Source organism: Amphibalanus amphitrite, unplaced genomic scaffold (assembly GCF_019059575.1).
Source record: "Amphibalanus amphitrite isolate SeventyFive unplaced genomic scaffold, NRLGWU_Aamphi_draft 000061F_arrow, whole genome shotgun sequence".
NCBI classification, from domain to species: domain Eukaryota; kingdom Metazoa; phylum Arthropoda; class Thecostraca; order Balanomorpha; family Balanidae; genus Amphibalanus; species Amphibalanus amphitrite.
In genome coordinates, this window is record NW_024881557.1 from 556,178 (window position 1) to 563,582 (window position 7,405).

Consider the following 7,405-nt stretch of genomic DNA (forward strand, 5'->3'; position numbering starts at 1 on the left):
AGTCCCGGGACTCGAGTTGGTTCCTTCCATGGTGCAGGTAAACGGTCAGAGTGTTCCGTGTATTGTGAGAAACATTACAACTGAGCCGGTCACGATCCCCAAGCGTGCGGAGATCGGTAGACTGGAAGTGGGCGTGGCTGAGTTTCCAGTCCCTTCAGGTGACGCAGATCCCAATTGGCGTGAAAAGATAGACCTGTCAGACACAGACCTCAGTAAGGAGCAGAAGGAGAAGGTGACCGAGCTGCTGACCAAATATAGTGACATGTTTGATGGTCGGTTGGGCTTCACATCCGCGGTGGAGCATCACATCGACACAGGTGACAGTCCGCCGATACGTTCAGCACCCCATCGCGTCCCACCATTCCTGGAGGATAAGGTAAGGGCCGAGATACAACGCTTGGTGGATCTAGGGGTTCTGGAAGAGTCGAATGGATATTGGAGTAGTCCTGCATGCTTTGTCGCAAAGAAAGATGGACGAGTCCGGATCTGTGCTGACCTCCGAAAGGTTAACGCTGTGACTAAGATGCCTGCTTATCCTGTCCCCAGAATAGATACGATTCTAGATTCCCTGGGTGGAAATTCAATGTTCTGTGTGCTTGATCTTCGCATGTGTTATTTTCAAATCGGTGTGAGAGAAGAGGATCGTCCTAAAACGACTATCGTCACCCCGTTCGGCGCTTGGCAGCACCTTCGGCTCCCGATGGGACTCAATGGTGCCGCGGCTAGCTGCGCCCGCATGCTCGATATTGTTTTGCGCGATCTTCCCAAGGGCACGTGTCATTCCTACTTTGATGATGTTTGTTTGGGTGGTAAGACGTTCGAGGAGACACTTGAGAAGCTCGAGCTAGTTCTAGACAGGCTCCACCGAGCCGGTCTCACGATCAATCTGGAAAAGTGCTCCCTGTTCCGTTCGAGTGTCAAATTCTTGGGACATGTGGTGGATGAGAGTGGCTTGTCTCTCGACCCCGACCGTGTGAGCAAAGTGCGCGACTGGCCGATTCCGCGGACAGCCAAGCAGCTCTCCTCATTCCTAGGGCTGGCTGGTTACATGCGCAAATTTGTCAAAAATTTTGCGAGCATCTCTGCACCGCTCTTCAAGCTGTTGCAGAAAGACGTGAAGTTCCAGTGGTCAGAGGAGGCGCAGTTCTCGTTCGACCAGCTTCGCAAAGCCCTCAGTGAAGCCCCAGTGCTGACGCTGCCCGATTTCAGCCGAGACGCAGGTCCTTTTATTCTTGATTGTGATAGTTCTGACACCCAGGCGGGCGCCGTGCTGCTACAGGTTCAGGGTGGCGTGGAGAAAGTGATCGCGTATGGGAGTCAGAAGCTGTCAAAATCGCAGATGAATTACGGTACCACTCAGAAAGAACTGCTAGCGGTAGTGATCTTCGTGCAAAAGTTTTCTGCGTACCTGGAAGGTAAGGAATTTAAAGTACGGAGTGATCACGCGAGTCTCCGATGGCTGCTCAATTTCCGCAACCCGACTGGCATGCTTGCCCGCTGGTTCCAGATCTTGTCTCAGTTCCACTTCACCATCGAGTATCGCCCAGGCGCCCTCCACACAGTGCCAGACGCTCTCTCCCGCAGACCAGACGAGCAGACTGATCAGTCATGTCAGACGGACCCAGAGACTGAATACTGCTTTCAGGTAAGGTCAGACGATTGGTCGACCAGCTACATTCGCTCGGAGCAAGACAAGGATGAGGATATCGCGGAAATATCGAAGTGCGTCTCCGCGGGAACCAAGCCTAAAGCTAAGGATCTACCCCAGTCGTGTCGCAAATACTTGTCGCAGTGGTCCAGATTGCGACTGGTGGGTGGAGTTCTGTTCCGCGTGTACAGAAGAAGGCCTGGCGATTCTGATCAGCTACAGGTAGTGCTGCCCAAGAGTCTGATCTCAGGGGCGCTGACTTCTCTGCACGCCGGACCCACGGGAGGTCATTTCGCTAGTGATAAGTTGTTAGCGCAAGCTAGGTTAAGGTTCTGGTGGCCCGGCATGGCTGTAGATATAGAAAAGTTCTGTAAGTCGTGTCACCGCTGCGGCGAGCGGAACAAGCCGGTTCCCGCCCCGCGAGCGTCCCTGGGCCAGCTGCCAGCCTCATCGCCCATGGAGGTAGTAGCGCTCGACATTTTGTCTGGCCTGCCAGTGACGTCGCAGGGGCACAGACACTTGCTCGTAGTTATCGATCATTTTTCGCGATTTGTAGAGTGTATTCCGTTGAAGACACAAGAGGCGACTGAGGTAGCTCAGGCGTTTGTCAGAGAGTTTGTGTCTCGATATGGGGTGCCAAAGACGATCCATTCGGATTTGGGTGGCTGCTTCACCGGGGAAGTTATGAAGCTCACGTGCCAGTTACTGGGGATAGAGCAGTCACATACCACGGCATTCCATCCGATGGGTAATTCAATCTGTGAAAGAATCAATCGTACGGTGCTTGGTATGCTGTCTAAATTCCTTGAGGATCACGAGCACTCAGACTGGGACATCCACCTGCCCCTTTTGATGCTCGGGCTCCGCAGTCAGGTGCACCGCTCCCTCGGCGTGTCACCGTACTGCGTACTTTTTGGCAGGGAGCCAAGGCTGCCCGCCGATGCCGAGTACGCCGGTCCTACTCGGTGCAGGACCCGACCCATCACGGAGTATCTAGAGAGGCTGCAGACCAATCTGCGTGCTCTGCACAAAGTAGCACTAGAGAACTCGAACAGAAGTCATCAGAAGAACAAGGAGATTTATGATAGAAAGCTAAATGAGAATAGTTACCTACCTGGAGACAAAGTGTATCTGCATAAGGGAATCGTTCCGCGCGGTCAGTATTATAAGTTTTTGCGTCCTTGGAAGAGAGCAGTAGTAGTAGATCAGGTCGGTCCTCTGAACTATAGGATCAGACTAGAAGGAGCTAGGTCTACGCTCATCGTACACCACAACAGGTTGAAGCCTCGAGTGGATACCGGAGAAGGTGAGTCACCGGTGACCGCACCGACAGCGTCCGTCTCACGGGCGGACCCCGCCGCGAGACCACAGCCGGCTGTCGGGACAGCAGCAGGCGTGACCTTTCCGACAGGCCGAAGGAGGATGGATGGTGTCAGTGACAATCAGCGGGTAAGTGGTGCGCAGTGTGAAGGTAGGCCTAGTTGCCAACCAGCTGACGCCGCTAGTCTTGACGACTCAGGACCGCCGGCCCTGTCCCTGCTGAATCCGTTCGCCATATCTTTCGCCCCGCAGACACTCCCAGTTCAGACAGAGACAGCGCGTGAGACACGTGAGACGCCAGAGGGAGTCGCAGAACCGATAGCAGGTTCAGCTCCGACTGGAGCAGCAGAGGTGCCGCCCGACGTGGCGAACACTCAAGTTACCGCAGATATGCGCAGTCCCGAATTGCGTAGGTCAACACGAGTAGTCATTCCTCCCGACAGGTATTCGCCGTGATTTTCCGTTGTGGGTACCTATCACACAGAGCTGCTGTGTGCTGCTGTCGTTTTTAATGTTTAATACTGGGTGAAAGGCAATGACATTGGGCGATAACTTGACTTGAGATTCCTATCGTAGTAAGAACAGCTGCAAGCGAGCCTTAGTGTTACCTCTGTACAATGGGCACCTAGGTAGTTCTCTAGCGAATGGAGAAGCGCACGAGCTGAGCTGCAATACGGAGTTATTCAGTTGAGACCGAACATGTTTAGCCGTCCAGTTAAAAAAAAAAGTTCCTTTGTTCGTAGGTCGATGCGTTGTATTGTACGTGTAAATAATCGAGAAGTTTCTTCGCGTTAGGGAGGAAGGGTGTAAGCGGATTTCCGCTTACATGTTATGCGAGCGGATACTGGGCCTACCAGAAGTGAAAGTGGCAACTCTAAATTCGTCCTGTGCTGCAATAATGTCCTTGGTTTGTTGTCGCGTGTTTAGTGCTATTTAGTTATGATACTGATTTGTAATGACTATTTTATTATTTGATATTGATCGGTACCAATGTTTCTTTAGTTATGTGTCATATTTCTTATCCGAAGAGTTTTAGACTTCCTGCAATGATTTCGTCCAATGATGTAGCTGCGCGCCACGCGAGAGCCAATCAGGTAACCGCTTATTCTGACCAATGAGAGAGCAGCCGAATTTCCGTTGAGCCCCCGTCGCGTCCAGAGCGGGAATTCGGTGCGCCGCGACATGGCGAGGATCGAGATGTGCTTGGATTGCGCCTGCTTGAACGGTGGGTTTCAACTTTCGTGATAATTACTGTTTATTTTAATTCACATTCTCTAATAACGGGTTTTGATATTTCGTGCCGGCTTTGTATGTGTCGGGATTGTGACAGTTGTTTGTCTTTTCTTTCTAGGGCGTTTCAATTTGTTTGTTGTCTGCTTGTGCTGAATACACGCTTGGTTGGCTCCGAGTTCGGCGTGCGCCTCTGACGCCAGCGGCCGGGGCTAGACGCTTACATATACAGGTACTCGGATGAGGCCACGGTCGGTCGACTCCGTCCCTGAGTTGACCGACGTAGTGACGTGGTGGCTGGGCGGACCGGACCCGCCCGGGGATTTTGTTCGACCGGACACTGTGCTAGTGTGTCAGTAAGGACGTCGGCACCCAGCCAGTGAACCTTGATCAACCCACCCGAAACGTCTCCTAATTCAGTACCTTTGAGCTTGACCACTGGGGAGGGGCGTAAACCATAGGTAAGGAAAGACATGCCGTCTTCCCTAACCTATGTTCCCTAATCGCAAACAATTTCAACGTTCAGGCAGATCCATTATTCAACACTTCCGTGACTGAGATGCACGAACATGCATCTTGCAACGTTGTAGGGCACATTGAATTGGTGATCAGACATTGTCCCGCATGGTGGCGCGTCTCCAATTCAACTATCTCGGGGACGTAGCTGAAGTGGGTGGCCTTGTTCCAAAAAGCTGCACGAGACCATTTCATGATGCCACACTGCCCACTGGGAACTTACCACAGGACAGATTTACTGATATCTTGAGCATTAGGATTAAGAGCACACGAAGTAAGTTGAAAACATGGGAAAAGGGGCCATGAGTCAAAGCTAATGGCTCTTGACAGAACATACCAGCCATGCACCGTTTTAGTTGCATATTAGTTGGAAAGGAAAATGCCCTTTTCACTTTTCAGTTTGTTGAGAACCAGGCATGTAAACGAATAAAAACATTGGTAAGCTAAAAAAAAATCATGGACCAGACCATTTCTGGCCTTTTTTACAACAAAACGTAAGGAAAGAAGGTTATTAATCTCAATTTTTATAATGGTTTTCAAATGTTTTCAATTTTCGATGTGAACTATCCTCACCCTGGTCGTGACCTAACCCGTGCTATTTTGAGAGTGGTCTTTACGACGAATTCGCATCACAATGTCTTAGAACGGTATTGGATAAGCCAGGTCAACCACAACTTGGCAATAACACATTTGCTTTCCAACATTGGGGCGCACAAAACGAGCTGCACCGTTCACCCATCGCATTGCATCCGAGTGTTCAACAAATAATACCTACCCACTTATCGGTGTTCAACGCATTGTAATAGCCCGTCTTTCACGTAAGTTGCTTGCGCAGTGTAGCCCGGCGAGCGCGCGTGCCGACCTCGCAGCCGCTTAGGTATTTCGCCGAGAATGTTAGTCTGCCCCGAGATAGCCCGCGCCCCGCTGGGCTATTCAGCCATACGCGCCCTGCTGGGGGGGGGGGGGGGCAGATTCTGCCCTGTCTAACCCTGTCTAACTTCCGAACCGATGGTCGTAGAAAGACGGGGAAAACGGCAATCGAAAGCTCTCAACAAGGCGGATCTTAAGAGCCATTTTTGCTAAAAGTAGGTCAGAGGTCAGGTCAAGGTCAGGTCAAGGGTACAAAATGCAAGTTTCTACAGTATCGGCCTTGCACCGTAGTTGCCGAAGAATGGACTGAGACTGATTGCCCAAAACGTGTTCTTAGGCTACCAAGACAATATTCGTTGCATACAATATCATGCAAAGGTCAAGGTCAAGATCAGGGCAGGTCACCAAAAACGAAACATAGAAAAGGGCATGTGCGACACATGTTTTATGGGTCATTTTATTCATAGAATTCAACAGGCACACTCAATAAGTGATATGGACACATCTGGATGAATTTCAGGTCGAGGTCAGGTCAAGGTCAGGTCAAGTGATGTCACATTTTAAAGTTGGGTGTTAAGACCTAAAAAGGTGTCTATCTGGTGCAGTTGTTCACGGCGAATCGAATGGTGCTATTTTTGTTTCCGTACGAGGTCTGGAACTTCCAAAAAAAATTATTTTCAAAAAATTTGTGTGTCGTGACGTCATAAAATTTTGAATAACTCCCACATTTTGTAACCGATTCTTCTTAAAATTGGTATGTAGGTGCACATAGACCACTTCTCTGAAATGTATTTCGGGTTTTTGACACACTAAAATTTTTGAATTTTATAATTATTTTCCCAAAAGTCAGTTTTTTTTTAACTTGGGCCAAAATCCAAAATCTTCAAAAAAACCGAGATAGCCATTTGATAGACAGGTAAGTAGAATCACGTGTAACCTTTTTTTGGTAAGTCTTGATTTCTTTAAAAATAAAGACGTTAGCGACGTTTGAAATTTTGCCGTTTTTGAGGCGAAAATGGCGGACATGACGTCACTTAAACATCATTTTTTCAAAAAAAAAACCGACGGATTTGGCTCAAATTTTCAGGAAACGTATTAAATTGATGTATAATAAGGTACTGAAAGTTTGACGTCGCTGGCGTAACGCGTTTAGTAGTTATTGGCGAAAAACGGGAGGGGGCAGATTCTGCCCCCCCCCCCCCCCAGCGGGGCGCGGGATAGGAAGACATAGTTGTTTTTGCGAAGGTGAACCCGCAGGCAGAACTATAGAAAGACATGTTGACTGTCGTCGGTCGACCAGCCCCCGTCAGTGAAGGATCAAGGGAATTCCATCAGAGTCGATAATAATGAGCAAATACCTGCGTCCGTCTTTTGTACCAGAGCGTCCCAATTCCGGGTCGTGCTGGATTAATTGCATTCCAGCATCAAGGCTGTCGATTCATATTAACTTGCTACAACTGTTTCATCGTTGTTAGAATTTGGTACGTGACATCTAATTGACTCTTTTAGGCATCGACATTCTTTACTTCCGTTCTCCTCAGCGGACATATCGCCCATTCTACCCTAAGTTTACCAAAGGGCGGCATTTACAAACACACCCGTAATAACGCTCCCCTGCAGTGGTGTAGTTAGTGTGTAAGTAGGAAGTTTTGGTGTTCGCTGCAGATCTAGCGACCAGCAATGCGTTCATTTTTGTTATTTCAAGTTCATTTTTCAAGAGGAAGAAAGAAAGAGAGAGGGAGAGAGAGAGAGAGAAAGAGAGAGAGAGAGAGAGAGAGAGAGAGAGAGAGAGAGAGAGAGAGAGAGAGAGAGAGAGAGAGA